Source organism: Macrobrachium nipponense, chromosome 22, assembly GCF_015104395.2.
Source record: "Macrobrachium nipponense isolate FS-2020 chromosome 22, ASM1510439v2, whole genome shotgun sequence".
Taxonomy (NCBI): Eukaryota; Metazoa; Arthropoda; class Malacostraca; order Decapoda; family Palaemonidae; genus Macrobrachium; species Macrobrachium nipponense.
This window is the reverse complement of record NC_087213.1, coordinates 42,418,527-42,436,633: the sequence shown is the minus strand read 5'-3', so window position 1 is coordinate 42,436,633 and position 18,107 is coordinate 42,418,527. Positions and strand designations below refer to the sequence as shown.

The window sequence follows — 18,107 nt, the reverse complement described above, 5'->3', positions numbered from 1 at the left end:
TTTTGTGAATTATGGAAGGAATATGCCAAAAAAAAAAAATGGATACTGCAAAGAATGTGTAGTAACTTATCTGTGCTGATGAAAGTTTTAACTGGTTTTAAAAAGGACTTAAGAGACAGAAAGTTTCATATTGCATAAAGTAATAAAAAAAAACAGAAAAGTAATTTCTAAGCTGATAAAAGATCAAAATTATCTGCTTACCTTGTCTTCCTTATGATTTACTGCTGAAACATCATTTTCAATGTCAGTCATGTCTGAATCTGAAGAAATAATACCACATGACGCTGCATGACCTTCAATTTTTGTAGCATCAAATAATCTGAATAGAAGAGAAAGTACTGTACATACTATTTAAACAAAAAACGTTAAAAACAAAATTATGAAAAGCAATGTATGTAGTACTAGTTCTTAATATACAAGACCTCATATTGAGCAAGCCATCAAATGAATGAAGGTGATACAGACAGCAAAAATTCAAGTTGGTGAAATGGTTCCTAAGTGAAACAGATAAGCAGCCTCATCTTGGGAAATGTCTTGATAGCACAAATATTAAAGGGTTACATTTCTGACCTACTCTGCTAAGGAGGTTACAAATCACCAGAAAATTGTATGCTAAACAACAACAATTAACCTGACAATCTTCATTTGTTCTTATACAATATTTCTGGGTTCGACCTGTGTCTGCAGGTGAAAAGTTCCTGTAGCTCACTTTTCTAAGTGTAAATAGATCCTAAATATACCAGAGAAAAAGCTAGCATGGTATGCTGAGGTTATTACCCTCAGCTCGAACACCCCAAGGGCATCAGTATAAGCACTAGGGCAAGTGGAAGCCACTTCTCACAGGACTTCTGCCAATTAGAGGATTCCTTTCAAAGTCCCTCCGACGGCGAGAGCCGTTACAAAGGCTACTCCCTCTACCCTCCACTCGCTATTACTATTACCACCTGCCCGCCATCTTCATTCCTGTAATTAGCCTTTGTGAGTGCACACGCGTCTCAGCTGCTCCCTTGGTGCCTTATTTTGTCGAAGCTATGTCTTCAGTTGATCTCCCTGCTTCTTCATCTAAGTTGAGTAGTATTCCAATTTGTGTTTTCGTAATTCGTATGGTGGGGGGGGGGGGGGGGGGGGGGGGGGGGGGGGGGGGGGGGGGGGGGGGGTTAAGATGCATTCCATTTTTAGCCTTCGGCCCCTTGGAAAACGTATTGGGGCACCGCTAGTTTCATCCGCCATTTTGGGTGCATGATCATCAGAAGTTCAGTGCGTTGTTATTACTGGTATTCCTTTTATTTTTATTTTTATGTTAATTTTAGTTTTTCATCAACAGGCCCACACCCCACAAACCCACCCACCCCCCCCAAACCCCCCCCCCCCACCTTGGTTATCATTACCGTTTTTCATATCACGTGCTTATTCATTTTAGCCGACTGAGTTCGGATTTGGTTCGTATTTTAAGATAGGCCTAACACGCTCATGACCTCCTCTGGGGCTTTTTAAAAAAGGTTGATTAATTTATATTCTAGCCTCTGGCTTCCCCCCAGCTTCTCAAGAGCGTGTTCGTGCCCCTCTGTGCGTATTTTTATCACGTATCGTATGTGTACTTTTGTTGGGCTAATAGTAGCCTATTGTATTTATCATCGGAGAGGAGAGAGTCTTCTCTCTCTCTACCGATGTGAGACATGCATGCGTTATTGTTTAAATGGGAACCAGATAGCTACTTGATTTCATGCACGTTTATGATTTCATATCACTGAGAGGTTGGAAGAGTTGCTTTCCTCCCCAGGCTTACCCGACCAGGCCTAGGCTAGGTTTTGGAAGGTAGGCCAGGTGCCCCTACCCCTATACCCCTTAAGCCTCTCCCCCCGTCTGTGCTACGGAGCTAGCGGGGAGGATATCAAGGATAGAGTCTCTCTCTTGTCATATTGTTGGACCTATATCTGACCTACCTGACCGGATCCTTAGTGATCTCGGAGGGTTAGGCTAGATCCATACTGGGTATTCTCCTTACACCTTATGTTCCTCTTGCAACTCTTCCATGATGCCTCATTATTATATTGCTAGTATTGTTTTGTATTATTATATTGTAAATTGGGTGGTCTGGTATGTATATCGTCCTGGTCTAGCCTCCTTTAGCATAACCTTTAGTAGTAGGCTATGACCTCCCGTTTGAGAGTGATCACCGATCAGTCACTGTACCAATCACGACGGGCCATGGGCCCAGTCGATCTACTACCCCTGTAGTAATAGGCTACACAGCCTCCAGTAGATGCTATCTCTGACCAGGTAGGTGGCCAAGCGATCATGACCGACCCCCCCCCTCCACACACATACCCCCCTCCCCCCACTCCCCAGCTCGGCTCTGCCTGATACTGTCTTATAGCTCGTGGTGCCAGTAATCTTATCGATGAACGGCCGCTCGGAGCTTTCTTGCTCAAGTGGGGAAGATAGGGGTTGGAGTGGTGGGGTTACTGGTATTATATGTAATCACCTTATGCTCCGAGTGGATAGCTCCGCCGGCTTAACAGTGGTCTAGTATCACACCAGCCAGCGGACATCGCACCGGATTGTACATTTATACTGCTCCGCCGCTCAGTTCTCTCTTCTCCCCGTTGTCCTCCGCCTTCTACGGATTCGGGCTGGGAGTTACGCTCCCCCCCTCAATGCGTTCAAGTTCAGGTATAGGATTTACCTTCTCCTGATCCGCTCGTTTCAGCCCGTTTCCGTTGGCATTACTTATGACAATGAGAGATGAGACTTCGAGTAGGCTAAGCTTTTAGGGATTACTCCTCGTTACCAAATAATTAGCAATATAATATATATATATATATATACAGGCGGTCCCCCGGGTTTACGACGGGGGTTCCGTTCTTAAGACGCGTCGTAACCCGAAAATCGTCGTAAGCCGGAACGACGTTCTTGAAAACATGTCCACAGGGAAAATTTCACTACTAATTTGCAATTTTTCTTAGGGCCGTATCTCTAAAATTATCACTAATTTACTTTTTTCATGTGCAACACTGTGTATTCACAAATTACTGTATATTTTCATTAAAATACAGAGAGAGAGAGAGAGAGAGAGAGAGAGAGAGAGGCGAGAGAGAGAGAGAGAGAGAGAGAGAAATAACTCCTTAGGTTTCAATAGATTGAAATGAATGTCTGTAGGCAACTTTTTGCCCCCTCCCATAAATACATATATTTCTCCAGAGAAGAGAGAAAGAGAGGACTGTGCAATTATGTTTGTCTGTCTATCAATTCTTTTGCTGAGAGCGAGAGAGATAAAAGGAAGAAATAGAAACACCAAATGTATGACAAGTATCTTGTAGAGAGAGAGAGAGAGAGAGAGAGAGAGAGAGAGAGAGAGAGAGAGTAGAGAGAGAGAGGAGAGTTGTTTAAAAGAGAGAAATGGAATGATTATTGTATTTAAAATACTCAGATATGAATTTTGTACTTGTATTATTATTGGAAAATATTAATGATAAACTTATTACATACACGTCATGAAAATGATCTCATCTCAGTAAGAGAGAGAGAGAGAGGATGAGAGAGAGAGAGAGGAGAGAAGAGAGAGAGATGAGAGAGAGAGAGAGAGAGATTACATAAAAATGATATTGTAATGATACAATTAAGTTTGTTCATACTTACCTGGCAGATATATATATAGCTGTATTTTTCCGAATCCGACAGAAATTTAAACACTTACGACACACGCAGTGGGAGTCAGGTGGTTAGTACCCATTCCCGCCGCTGGGAGGGGGCGGGGTATCAGGAATCATTCCCATTTTCTATTCATAATTTTTTATATTTCCACTGTCTCCTGAGGGGAGGTGGGTGGGTACTTGATATATATATCTGCCAGGTAAGTATGAACAAACTTAATTGTATCATTACAATATCATTTGTTCATGAAACTTACCTGTCAGAATATATATATAGCTGAATCCCACCTTTGGTGGTGGGAGTAGACAGAATAGAAGATTTTAGGAAACATATATATGCAGATAATTGATATCTTGATTCCTTACCTGTTAGCATAGCTGACTTCGCCAGGTTACTGCCGCGTAAGTCTGCTGTGCTACTAGAGTTGCCAGCGAGGTAGAGACCTATAGTAGCTGGTGCACTCCAGATGATCTGTCAACAGGGGCGAGACCACGACGTGACAGACCATAGACCATACAAATGAGGGCAACGAAGTAAAAAACCAAACCACCTGGCGTAGCCTACCAAAAGTATCCCACATAGACTAAGCTAATGGAAGGGAGATCCGCCGCAGGCGGTCAACCACAACCATAACACAAGTTAAAAACTCCCCTAAACCATTAAAGGATAGGATGAGCGCTACCTCCTGCCCCCAAAACAGTGTCTGCAGCGACGTATGGGTCCTAGCGAGTAACAATTTTCGTATGTTGCTTTCACCTCCCGCAGGTAGTGTGAAGCGAACACCGAATTGCTTCGCCAATAAGTGGCGCTCAAAATGTCTTTGATTGCCATATTCTTGTGAAAAGCCACCGAAGTAGCAATAGCCCTCAACTCGTGGGCTTTCACTTTCAGAAGCTCCATGTCACTTTCACCACACTTTTCATGGGCTTCCTTAACCGTACTTCTTAAGAAGAACGCCAGTGCATTCTTCGACATCGGAAGATCTGGTTTTTTCACAGAGCACCACAAGTTCTCCGAAGAACCTCTGCATGCTCTGGTTCTCTGCAAATAAAACTTGAGAGCCCTGACAGGACACAGGACTCTCTCAGCTTCAGGTCCCACTAGCTCCGACAACCCCTTGATCTCGAACGTTCTCGGCCAAGGGTTGGAAGGGTTCTCGTTCTTTGCCAAGAACGTAGGACTTAAGGAACAAACTGCACTATGATCCTTGAACCCAATATGCTTGCTTATGACTTGAATTTCGCTAACCCTCTTCGCCGTCGCCAGAGGCGGTTAGGAAAATAGTCTTCTTAGTAAGATTGCTAAGCGAGGGCAAATGGAGCGGTTCAAATTGACTCGACATGAGGAACTTCAGAACCACGTCTAAGTTCCACGATGGTACCTTAGGTTGGAGAACTTTCACAGTCTCAAATGATCTAATGAGATCATGAATGTCTTTATCATTCGCTAAGTCGAGTCCTCTATGTCTGAAGACCACAGAAAGCACGCTTCTGTAGCCTTTAATCGTGGGAACGGCTAGTTTCGCTTCTTTCTTAAGATGAAGAAGGAAATCTGCTATCTGGCTCACAGAGGTTGAGGTGGAGGAAATGCCCTTCCTTCTGCACCAACTTCTAAAGACAGCCACTTTGATTGGTAAACTGCGACTGAGGAGGGCCTCCTTGCGCTGGCAATCGCCGTTGCCACAGGTCTTGAAAAACCCCTCGCTCTGGCCAACTTCTTGATAGTCTGAACGCAGTCAGACTCAGAGCGGGGAGGTTTTGTGTGGGTACCTCTCGAAGTGGGGGGCTGTCTGAGTAGATCTTTTCCTTCCTTAGAGGCAGAGTCCTCGGAAAGTCTATTAGGAAGGACATCACCTCCGTGAACCAGTCGGCCGCTGGCCAGAAGGGGGCGATGAGGGTCATTCTCGCTCCTTCTGAAGCAGCGAACTTCCTCATTACTTCCCCGAGTATTTTGAATGGGGGAAAAGCGTAAACGTCTAGTCCCGACCAATTCCACAGTAGGGCGTCTACTGCCACTGCTCCCGGGTCCAGAACTGGGGAGCAATACAGCGGAAGTCTCTTCGTTCGGGAAGTTGCGAAAACGTCCACATGAGGACGTCCCCACAGCTTCCATAGCGCCTGGCATACTTCCTGATGAAGGGTCCATTCCGTCGGCAGAAGCTGTCCTTGCCGACTGAGAAGGTCCGCTCGCACGTTTTCCACGCCTGACACAAACCTTGTCAGAATCGTGACGTTTTGCGCCTTCGCCCACATCAGGATATTCCTCGCGATGACGAACAGAGAATGAGAGTGAGTTCCCCCCTGTTTCCATGAGGTATGCCAAGGCTTGTGGGTTGTTGTCCGAGTTTATCTGAACCACTTTGCTGGAGACTTCCTCCTCGAAGAACCTCAGAGCGAGGTAAACTGCTGAGAGTTCTTTTAGATTGATGTGCCAGGACACCTGTTCCCCTCTCCATGGTGCCTGACACTTCTCTCCCTCCCAGTGTTGCTCCCCAACCGGTGGAGGACGCGTCGGAGAACAACACTAGGTCGGGGTTCCGAAGCTTGAGCGAAAGACCTTCCGCAAGCTTCTTTGGATCCAACCACCATTTGAGGTGCTTTTTCACTTCTTCCGTCAAAAGCAAGACCTCTTCTAGATCCTGTTTGCGTGACCAATTGCTTGAGAGGAAGAACTGAAGTGGTCGGAGGTGCAACCTTCCCAGAGAAACAAACTTCTCCAGTGAGGAAATGGTCCCCAGCAGGACTCATCCATTCTCACCGAGCATGTTTCCTTCCCCAGAAAGGCGACACTTTGTCCAGGCATTGAAGTTGTCGCCCCTGGGACGGAAGCCCGAAAAGCCACTGAGTCCATCTGAATCCCCAGATAGGACTAAGGATTGAGAAGGAGTCAGATGCGACTTCTCGAGATTCACCAGAAGTCCCAGGGACTTCGCTAACGACAGAGTCGTGTGCAGGTCCTTCAGACACCTGTCTGGCGATGAGGCTCGAATAAGCCAGTCGTCTAGGTAGAGAGAGATCCTTATATCCGCAAGATGGAGCCACCTCGCAACGTTCTTCATAAAGAACGGGTGAACACCATCGGCGCCGTGCTGAGACCGAAGCAGAGTGCCCTGAATTGGAAGGAAAATCTTCCCTTTCAGGACAAACCGCAGGTATTTCCTTGAACGGGGATGGATTGGGGACGTGAAAGTATGCGTCCTGAAGTCTAACGAGACCATCCAATCCCCCGGTCTTAAAGCTGCAAGCACGGATTGAGGTGCTCCCATCTGAACTTCTGCTTGGTAACGAAGCGATTCAGACTGCTGACATCCAGAACGGGGCGCCACCCCCTGACTGCTTCGGCACTAGGAACAGACGGTTGTAGAACCCCGGAGAACTACCGGTCGAAGACTTGTTCCTCACTGCCTGCTTATCTCGATCATTTGATCTAATAGATCGTGAAGCACTGTCTGCTTTTCTCCCTGATACGACGGAGACAAATCCTTTGGTGTCGAAGACAGCGGGGGTAACGACAGGAAAGGAATTCTGTACCCCTTCTTGACGATGTCCAGAGACCAAGCGTCGGCACCTCTCTCTTCCCAAGCTTCCGCGAATGTAGAAGTCTGGCTCCTACCGGTGTCTGAAGGACTTCCCTCTCACTTCTTGCTCTTGGAAGGAGCGGGAGTCTTGCCTCTGAAAGAGCCTCTTCCTCGAGGGGCTGGCTTCGAGGAAGAAGCGGGTCGAAAGGGCTTCGACTTCTTCAAAGCAGAGGACCCAGAAGCCGAAGAAGTAGCAGGCTTCCTAGAAGACTGAGCCAGAAGGTCTTGAGTTGCTTTCTCCTGGAGACTGGCTGCTATGTCCTTTACCATAGACTGGGGGAAAGAGATGTTCTGAGAAAGGCGCGAAAAGAAGATCCGCTTTTTGCGCTGGTGAGACCGACTTTGCAGTGAAATTGCAAAAAAGTGGCTCTTTTCTTAAGCAGTCCCGTGCTGAAATGAGCAGCCAATTCCTCAGAACCATCCCTGACGGCCTTGTCCATGCAAGACAATACACTGGACAGCTTCCCCCAGAGTGATGGAATCAGAACTCCTGGACCTGGCATCCAATACCCCCAGGCACCAGTCCAAGAAAATTACAAAGACCTCTAGTGTCCTAAAGAGGCCTTTAAGGTGAAAGTCTAACTCCGCTATGTGTCCACGAGACCTTCGAGGAAGACAAAAAAAGATCTTCTGGTGGCGTCTACAATGCTACCAAAGTCTCCTTGAGCTGAGGCTGGAAGCTTAACTCCGACGTTTTCTCCCGTCTCATACCACATACCAGCTTTGCCACCAAGTCTTGAAGGTGGTAAAGCGAAAGAAGTCTTGCCTGAAGCTTTCCTCTTTCCATCCAATCATGGACTTTTCTAAAAGCTTGCTTCGTAGAAAGCGACTTCTTCATCCTCACAAAGCCCGAGATCTTAGCAGCTTTGGAAGACGAAAACTGAGAGGGAGGAGTACGTGGAGCTTCAGGGTGGAAGGTGTCTGCAAAGACTGACTGAAGTAAACGAGTCAAAACCTTGTAGTCCGTCGAAACTGGAGCCAACAGCTGTTCTTCGTCCCTTTCGACGAAAGCGTCACTAACTTCCTCTTCAGACACTGGAGAAGTCGGAGGAAGTAAAGAAGAGTCCCGAGCTTTCTCAAAAGAGAAAGAACGGCGAACAGGAAGAGTTCCCTCCTCCGCTTGCTTGCGGAAGTGGAAAAACTGACGTCCGTATGCGCGCGTTTGCGTCCGAAGCCAATTTACTGGCGCCGACAGAAGCGCTCCAAACTCCACAGGGGTACCCCTGGCGGCTACACTTGTGCGGCTGCTGAGTGTCCACAGGTGCCGCCGAGCGTCCCCGATGCTCGCCGAGCGCCACTGATGCGCGCCGAGCGTCCACTGGTGCGCGCCCGAGCGTCCACTGTGCGCGCTGAGTGTCCACAGGGTTCGCGCCCCGAGCGTCCACCGATGCTCGCCGAAGGCGTCCACTGATGCGCGCGAGCGTCCACTGGTGCGCGCGAGCGTCCACTGGTGCGCGCGCGCGCGTCCACTAACACTCGCTGAGCGTCCACTGGCGCTCGCGAAACTTGCACCGAGTCACGTTCGGCGTCCACTAAAGCGCGTTTGACTTTCGCAGAAGCGCGTTCTGCATCTAAAGAAAACTCGCTTCTTATCCACAAGTTTCGTATCAGCGGAAACAACCGCTTCACGAGAGCGAGAAACGAATTTCTCGCCTCCTCTAGAAAGTTGCTGGGGAGCAGGACTAACTCTAGAGGGAGACTCAAAGGAGAGAGAGACGAGCGAGGAGAGGGAGAGGGAGAACGCCTCGACCTCTTCACAGGAAGGTTGTCATCCTTACGGCGACGTGGAGCAGTCTTTCTCGAAGGAAAAACATCCCGAAGTTGCTGCTGAAGAGACTGAAGAATCTTGCTTGTAGGTGAAGCCTCCTTTTCTGGGGAGGGGCTGATCCTGTGAGCAGGGAGAGCGGCGAGGGACGCCTTCTTGCTACTCCCAGGAACCGCCGCTTCACGCACCTTGGAGCGACTGCGGCGCTCGAAAGAAACATCTAGGGAAGACTCGGCCTCCGAATAATCCTTACGCTTCTTCTTGCGGAGGAAAAAGCAGCAAACGCACTATCGGGCGACGAGCAAAGTTCCGGAGAACAACTTGGACGTGAAGCGTCCCGCACGCGAGCCGTCCTTTTCAGCGGACGTGATGCGGTATGAGAGCTCCACCCCTTGCGCGGGGAGGAAGCTTCAGAAGAAGAAAAGCACTCCTTGAGAAGACGTGCACGCGCACGCTCCTTGGCAGTCTGGGTATGTTCGTCAGAAGCTGCCGAAGGCACGCCAGATCGGTGGGGGTTCTCGTAACCCTCCTTCGACTTTCGACATGCTCTCGCCCCGTAATCTGGGAGTCAAGCAGAGGTCCAGGTCTAGAGGCGAAATGAGGCCGATCTGACGCACCCTCCACTACACAAGGGGCACTATCACTGCACTTTTCTTCACTTTTGCTCTCCAGAGCTAACACTTTGATTCTAAGTTACGAATCGATTCAAGAATTAGCGATAACGTATTACCTTCTACCGACACTGTCTCAGGGGCCGGAGGCAACACTACAGGGGTAGGGAGCATAGTATACAGAAGGAGGGTTAGCAGGAGAATAATTTAAATCTTGCCTACCTGAAACACTCCTGGAGGAAGACCTCCTTAGCCTATCTCGTTCAAGTTTCTTAAGATAGGTTTCATACGCCTTCCATTCCGACTTGTAGTCTTTCACACTCCTTACAACGACTTTCAAACGTACATTCATTCCCCCACCTGCACACTTTACAACAGAATGTGGGTCTACTGAAGCTTTCAGTAGCCTACCTCTACATTCAGCCATTGAACAAAATCTAGCGCTAGTAGAACTAGACCCTGACATCTTGATCAAAGAAAATTCAATACCAAAATCAATTCAAACAAAGTCAACGTGTGCCAAGCCACCGATCCAATTCAGATACCAAAGGAAAACCAAAAAGGGATACTCAAGTAGCTAGTAAGTTTCCAAAATCTGGACGGAGGTGCTGCAAACAGGTGTTTCCAGCACCGGCGACAGAAAAATTATGAATAGAAAATGGGAATGATTCCTGATACCCGCCTCCAGCGGCGGGAATGGGTACTAACCACCTGACTCCCACTGCGTGTGTCGTAAGTGTTTAAATTTCTGTCGGATTCGGAAAAATACAGCTATATATATATATCTGACAGGTAAGTTTCATGAACAAACCATTAAATTCGTTGACCATTGTATGGCATTGTTGAAGCTTGAGTGTCACTCGAGTTGAGGTGGGGAAATTGATACAGAAAAAGACAAAGGGAAGAATTTTCTTTTGAAATTATTTATCGTATTTTATTACTATTCTATTATTATTATTATTATTATATTATTATTATTATTATTATTACTACTATTTGAAAATATAATAAACACGTGCATCTACCATAAAAATGCTCTCATCTCAGTAAGAAAGAGGAATTATCCTTACAAGTGAAATGGAAAGCGTCATTTTCATCTCTAAAATACGACCATTATGAATTTTGTAATTAGTTTTATTATTATTATTATTATTATTATTATAAATAAAACTGAAATTTATCAATAAAAACATTTTACTACCAGTTACCATAAAAATTCTTTCATTTCGGTAAAAGAGAGAGAGAGTGTTTTTATCTCTCTTTGTTTCTAACGCTTCCAGCAAAAGAAAAGAGGTGGGAGGGGGCCGTTACCACTATGATCATTATTACCTTGTGTGGCAAAAGAGAGAGCGAGAGAGAGAGAGAGAGAGGAGAGAGAGAGAGAGAGAGTTAAACCTTAATTAAGAAAAGTGACATGGATAGATTAGTCCGTATTGTATTTCTTTAAAATACTATCACATATGAATTTTGTAATTACAGTTATTATTATTATTATTAGGTTTTATATTATTTGAAAGTATTAAAACAAATAGTACAAGTACATAAAAAATCTCGAGTCTCAGTAAATGAGAGAGAGAGAGAGAGAGAGAGAAGATGAGAGAGAGGAGAGAGAGAGAGAGAGAGAGAGAGAGAGAGGGGGGGGGGGGGGGTGGGGAAATGTCAGGACCCACTGATTGCAACACCGCAGCTCTCCCCCCAACTCTCCCCCAGCTCATCCCCCTTTTGGCTGTCACAGAACATGATATATATCTGACAGTTTTAGTACCTGGAAAGGTTACAGAAAAGACTGGGATTTCCTTCATTCTTCGATAATTTTTTAAATATAAGCTAAAATCTTACTAATTCACTATGGTGTTTTCTTTAATGAATTTATATATTGCTGTATAATAATATTAATATTTTGAAAATAGTAAATCATTTATTTATCATACTAAAAAAACATACATTCTTTGTAGTATAGAGAGAGAGAGAGAGAGAGAGAGAAAATTATGTGATTATTTTTCTTGGAAAAAATACAAAGAGAGAGAGAGAGAGATAGAGAGAGAGAGAGAGAGAGAGAGAGAAACTGTGCTAAACTATAAAGGATTCTTATCTTATCATAATATGTGTTTTTTAAAAGCATCGTAAACTCAGAGCGTCGGAAGCGTCAGCGTCGTAACCTCGGAACAAGCGTCGTAACCCAGGGCGGATTTTTCAATGAATATTTAAGAAAAAGCGTCGTAACTCGGAAACGTCGTAAGCCGGACCCGTCGTAACCCGGGGACCGCCTGTATATATATATATATATATATATATAATATATATATATATATATATATATATATATATATATATATATATATACAAAAAACTCTGTAGATATCTCCGGACCTTTAAGGGTTCGACAGTGTAACTCACCCTCACACCCGCCACCGGAGTTATTGTACTAAGTTGCCAACCAAGCTCAGTTTCCGTTCTCGCGTGTTCCGTTCCCCACTCCGGTGGGGACGGTAGATGGTTCAGGTATACAACTACGATAATTGTTAGTAGCCTTCTGATCAGTGATCCAGACTAGGAGATTAGGTCCATTCCTCCTTTCCGGTCCGGCGTGTCTCAGACCCCATATACTGGGCATACATCTACCTTCCGGAGGATGGAATCCGGAGCAGGCAAATACACCCAGAGATTTTTTTTTTATTCATTCAGTGAGTCGATCATTTTAGTGAGTAAGTCTTGAACCAATATCTCGGTTAAGGTGCATGCTCTCGCCGGAGTTAACTCCGGCGTTTTGCATTAATACCATAGGGAAATTTTCAACTTACAGATGGTCCGTGCAGGCGGAAGGGTGCTCCGCTACCCTGGGCAAGCCCTGCAGCCATGTAGTCTGCCGGTTTGCCGCTAACTGCGCCGTGCAACTTGATGACTACATGGTTTGGCCACCCGGATGCGTGCACCGTCTGCTATGACATGGTGTCCATTCTCTCTGATGAGAAAGTAAATATCCTTACTGTGTCATTTCATGGAATTTCTGTTACAATGACTTAGAAAACTTCTTACAGATACTATTCCCCGAGTGGAATGTTAATTTGATTCCCTCTCTTACAGGCTACCTTGGCCCTCCAGCATGAGGCAAGAGTGGCGCTCAGGAGTTGGGTGGGAGGTTTTGGTAAGAATGCGGCAGCGGGGACAGCCTTACGTACCTGGTCGGAAGATCTGTGCTCCCTTCTGTACCTGGGGGCCACGGCTATGACGGCTGTTCCGGCACATTGCCAACCCCATCATTGAGTCATCTGACTGGCAACGCTGCCCATCCCGGAGGAACAAGATTGCGACCTGATGACGGAAGAGGTGGCAGCCATCAGCTTCACCGCGAAACCAATGGCCACCGAGGAGGATGTAAGTGGGGAGGTAAGTGAGGCAGGTAGTCTCTTAAGGTCCCACTCCTTCTTCTCCTCTTCTTTCCGGGGCTTCTCTAAGTCCGCCCCTGCTTGGGAAAGATCGGCTTTGGTCATTCCCAAGCTTAAATCAGTAAGACCGAAATCCCTTCCAAAGGGATCGAAACCGACTCCGTCAGCTGCGACTAAGTCGTCTTCGGCTCCGAAGCCGTCGACCTCTGCTGCCAAGTCGCCTGCTGTTAAAGCTTCTCCCCCTCCTAAGGGGTCGAGAGCCAAACCCTCCAAATCCAAGATGACGGAGTCCGGATTTAATCAGGAGGCATTCGCTAACCTTCTAATGTCGAAGGTTAGGGAAGTGGTTGACGAGAGGCTTGAGTCGATACGATTTGCCTCGGGCTCAGATACCTCAGGCCAGACAATAACGTCCCTGACCGAGAGCAACAGAGCCCAGGAGGAAATGATGACCGGATTCCTCCAATCCAGAACCCCGGCTCTGACCATGATAGTGCCGGATACGTCAAAGCTGCCGCCATTTGAGTATAACAACCTGTGGTGGTTAGCATTACATGCTCCATTCTCGGATGGGAAGTTGACGATAGAAGGATGCGGGACCCGTCTGGTAGAGGATTTTGAGTTCTTCCCGGTGGGTCTCCAGTTCCCATTCCCTGGATTTGTCAGACTAGCAGAACATGCGCTAGTCAGAGTAGACAAGGTCCGAAGGAGACAGTGACTCAATTCCCTAGGGACCCAAGCTCAAGCTGTTTGGGCGGTTCACACCCTTTCTGACAGGGGCTGCGTTAACACCAAACTGACACCCCATAAAGGTAGCTTTACAATGTTTGTGACCCCAGAAGGAGTTCTGTCGCCCTGCACATCCAAGGTGGCGGAACTAACCATGCAAGCGGCGGCGGAGGATAAGCCCTTACCAGCTCTAAAAGAGACAGAGGCTACCTCTCTACTCTTCCCAACAGATGTAGAGTTCTGGAATGACGCTCCGGCTACGTTTACGGCAGGTTAACTTGACCGGATTGCACCTCCACCCTATTTGCTGAGAAGCTACCCTAGGATTTCCGGACCACTTGTCTAAAGCGGAATTCGAGGCAAGAACCAGATTGGGAAGGCGATCAACTCGGTCACTGCGGCGGAGTTAGTAGCATCAACCTACACTGATGAACAGTTGTTCTGGGTCCTCACAAAAGCTCTGTTACAGACTTTCCAAGCGGACCTGTATGATTTCATTATGGCGAGACGAGCATGCAGGAAGTACATCCTGGCGAGTGTCTATATAAGGCACGAACCTAATAGACTCATAAAGTCCTCAATATGGGGCGAAAATCTATTCCCGAAAGACGAGGTTAACAACGCCTTTCATGAGGCAGCCAAAGCCAACCAGAGTCTTCATGTCCCGTTGAGGACTTCCTTCCAAAAGGAAGTTTGATGGCCCAGACACCAATCCAGACCCAGGAAGAGGCCAAGGAAATTCCATCCTTCCAGACCATCCTCAGGCGGTAGTTCAAGCGGGTTCCGGTTTCTCAGGTCGGTAAGCCTTCGACATCTAAGGCAACAGCAGTAACAGTTTGTTCTGGTTTGCAAACTCCACCGGCTCAGCAACCTTCGTCCTCAACGCCATAGTAACCTCCCCAGCCTTCAACCCCTCCTACGAGTTGCGAGGGTAGAGGCTTCAAAGGAGGCAGAGGTAGCAGACCTGCAAGCCAACCAGTGAGAGCCCCCAGGTGGGAGGGAGATATATCTCTTCCGGGACCATTGGACCTTCAGTCCATGGGCCCACAGTATAGTCTCTAAAAGGTTCTAGGGTGGGAATGGGAGGAGAAAGGGCCCTCCACCAATCAGTTTTTACCAGATTCCAATGGCGAACCTTATAGACTATACCAAAGATCTCCTGCAAAAGAAGGCTATAAAGAAATTAAAAACACCTAAAGTTTCAAGGACGTCTGTTCAGTGTCCCAAAGAAGGACTCGTACAAAAGAAGAGTGATTCTGGACTTGTCCCGTCTCAACTCATACATTCAATGCGACCGATTTCGCATGCTGACCATCTCGCAGGTGCGGACCTTACTTTCCCGTGGGGCGTCACCACCTCATAGATCTTACAGATGCTTACTATCATGTTCCGATAGCAAGGAACTTCCTCCGTACCTAGGCTTCAAACTAGGGAAACAGGCTTACTCACTCAGAGTCATGCCGTTTCGGGCTCAACATTGCGCCAAGGGTATTCACCAAATTAGGAGAGACGATAGTTCAAGAGCTAAGAACCCAAGGGGTAATGTTAGTAGCCTATCTAGACGACTGGCTCACTTGGGCAGCTAGGCATCGACGCGTGTCGCACAAAGCAACAGCCAGAGTGATAAAATTCTTGGAATTTCTAGGTTTCCAGATAAACAGGGAAAAATATCGGCTCGTTCCGGCTTCCCGCTTTCAATGGCTGGGAATCCATTGGGACCTAAACAAGCACAAACTATCTCTCCCATCCAAGATGGTCAGGGAGATAGCGATGGCTACGAGACAGTTCCTCAAGAACAAAAAGGCTTCTCGGCGTACCCAAGAGAGAATCCTAGGTTTGCTACAGGTTTGCGTCAGTGACGGACATCCTTATTGAAAGCCAGATTGAGGGATATCAATCGAGTCTGGAGGAAGAGAGCCAAACATCAATCTCAGGGACAAGATCTCTGTAATTCTACCCATTTTAACAAATGCCCGAACCTGGCCAAGTCAGTACCACTGCAATTCCCTCCGCCGTCTCTAAACTATCCACACGGATGCATTTCTGAGCGGTTGGGGAGGCTATTCGCAACACAAGAAAGTCCCTAAAGCGACTGACTCCAGCCAGAAACAGTCATATAAGGTTATCGCAGACTCACTTTCCAGGACAACTCCGCTGGAGTCGGAGTGGTCCCTGGACAGGAAGTCATTCTGTTGGATTTGCAATAAAATCCCGGACCTTCAAGTAGACCTATTCGCCACGGAATCAATCACAAAACTGCCATGTTACGTGACACCCAACCTGGACCCTCTAGCTTATGCCACAGATGCGATGTCCATAGATTGGAACAATTGGCAGAAGATTTACCTGTTTCCACCAGTGAATATTCTGATGAAGGTCCTGCACAAGCCAAGATCTTTCACGGGACACGTAGCATTGGTGGCACAATGGCCAAAGAGCAACTGGTTTCCAGCTTCATCTAGAACTGAAATCTCCGGTCCAAACGATTCCCCGTCCAGAACTGACACAAGTAGTACTAACTCAGACTGTGTCAGCTTCCTCAAGAATTCTGAGTGTCCTAACTTTATGGACTTCATGAAGTTTGTGGTCCAAAAAGATGTAGTATGATCCACTAAACATCTTATTCATAGAATCAGATAAAAGAGAATCAACGCTCAGGCAGTATGATCAGCAGTGAAGAAATGGCTATTTTTCAAAAAAAAATTCAGATGCTCAAAATATGACTACAAATCTGGCAATTTCGTTCTTTAGAACTCTAATTGAGAAAGGCCCCAAATTGGAAGTTCTTGGCTAAGAATGAGGACCTACAAAACAGATGGGCTCCATGGAAAATTATTCCTCTAACACAAGACGCATCATTGTGTCCTGTTGTTACCCTTAAATCTATATTGGCCAGGATTTCCGAAAAATCTTCAGGACCCCTTTTTATTAGAGAGGAAAGGTGGTATGATTTCTCTTAAAGGTATAGACAACAAATACTCTACTTTATTAAACAGGCCAACCCGGATTCAGTCACACACGTCCATGACATCCGAGCAGTGGTTACCTCCATTAACTATTTTCACAATATGAATTTCGAAGACCTGAAGAAATATATGGGTTGGAAATCTCCAGCAGTATTAACGCCACTATCTCAAGAACTTAGAGGCCCTTAAATCTCAACAGTGGCTGCAGGGAGATAGTCTTCCCGAATGACCGAGTCTTATCAACTCCATCCCTTAGCCCTTTTTGTCAGTCCTTTTTCCCTTAAATACTCTCTCCTTCCTACCTGCCTTGCTCGTATTCCCTGCCAACCCTCTCTCTTCCGGGCCGGGCGGGTGGTTTGTTTGCCATCCCGTCACTGGAACTTGTACATAGCGTTGAGACCATATTGGTATCACTGACCTGTCTATACATACTTTATTGTATATTGCTTCAGATACCATTCCATTATATTGTTTTATATTACTAGTTTCAAGCTCTAGTTTAAGTCCTAGATTTAATTAGTAAGTAAGTTGTCCGTCTTATTACGGCTCATTAAATTGATTCTTTAAGTGACCCTTAGGTTTCATTATCCCTTTTATATAATATTTGTTTGGTATCTGGTAAGCTTGGACGGCAATTCTCTGATACTCGTCGCCTTTGCACCTGGCATAGTTGCCTTCGCTTCCCTCTGCCAACTGTAACTCATTCCATCTTCACCTCTGATCATGGAGAGTTGGTGTTTTTAGTAGTCTCTCTTTTTATTTACTGCTCTTTTTAATCTTTTTTAGACTTTATTTTCTAAAATTGTGAATTTCTTTTAATTTTAAATGATTGTTTATAATATGTCTTTGTATTTTATTCACAGACTGATGATGCACACAGATGTATTTGCGAAACGTATCATATGCAATAAACTTGGCCTTTTAAATCTTGTATCATGGACTCCTTCTGGAAACTTTATAATTGAATGCTGAAGCACCACTATATATATATATATATATATATATCTATATATATATATATATATATATATATATATAATGTATGAATGTATGAATGTATGTGCATATATATATATATATATATATATATATATATATATATATATATATATATATATATATATATATATATATATATACAGGCGGTCCCCGGCTTACGACGGTTCCGGCTTACGACGTTCCGAGGTTACGACGCTTTTCTTAAATATTCAATGGAAATTCCGTCCTGGGTTACGACGCTTGTTCCGAGGTTACGACGCTGACGCTTCCGACGCTCCGAGTTAACGACGCTTTTAAAAAACGCATGCTATGATAAAAATCCTTTATAGTTTAGCACAGTACATAATAAAAATATGTTTTGGTTACATTACAACAAAAATTTTGAGGTTATGATGATTTTGACTTTTTTTTTCGTATTTT

General features: G+C 45.8%; 1 protein-coding gene across 1 annotated transcript in view; it reads left to right on the top strand.

The window, feature by feature from the left end:
• Positions 1 to 18,107, top strand: part of LOC135198254 (uncharacterized) — a 476,435-nt gene that overhangs the window by 355,376 nt on the left and 102,952 nt on the right. The gene's annotated exons all lie outside the window — the stretch shown is intronic.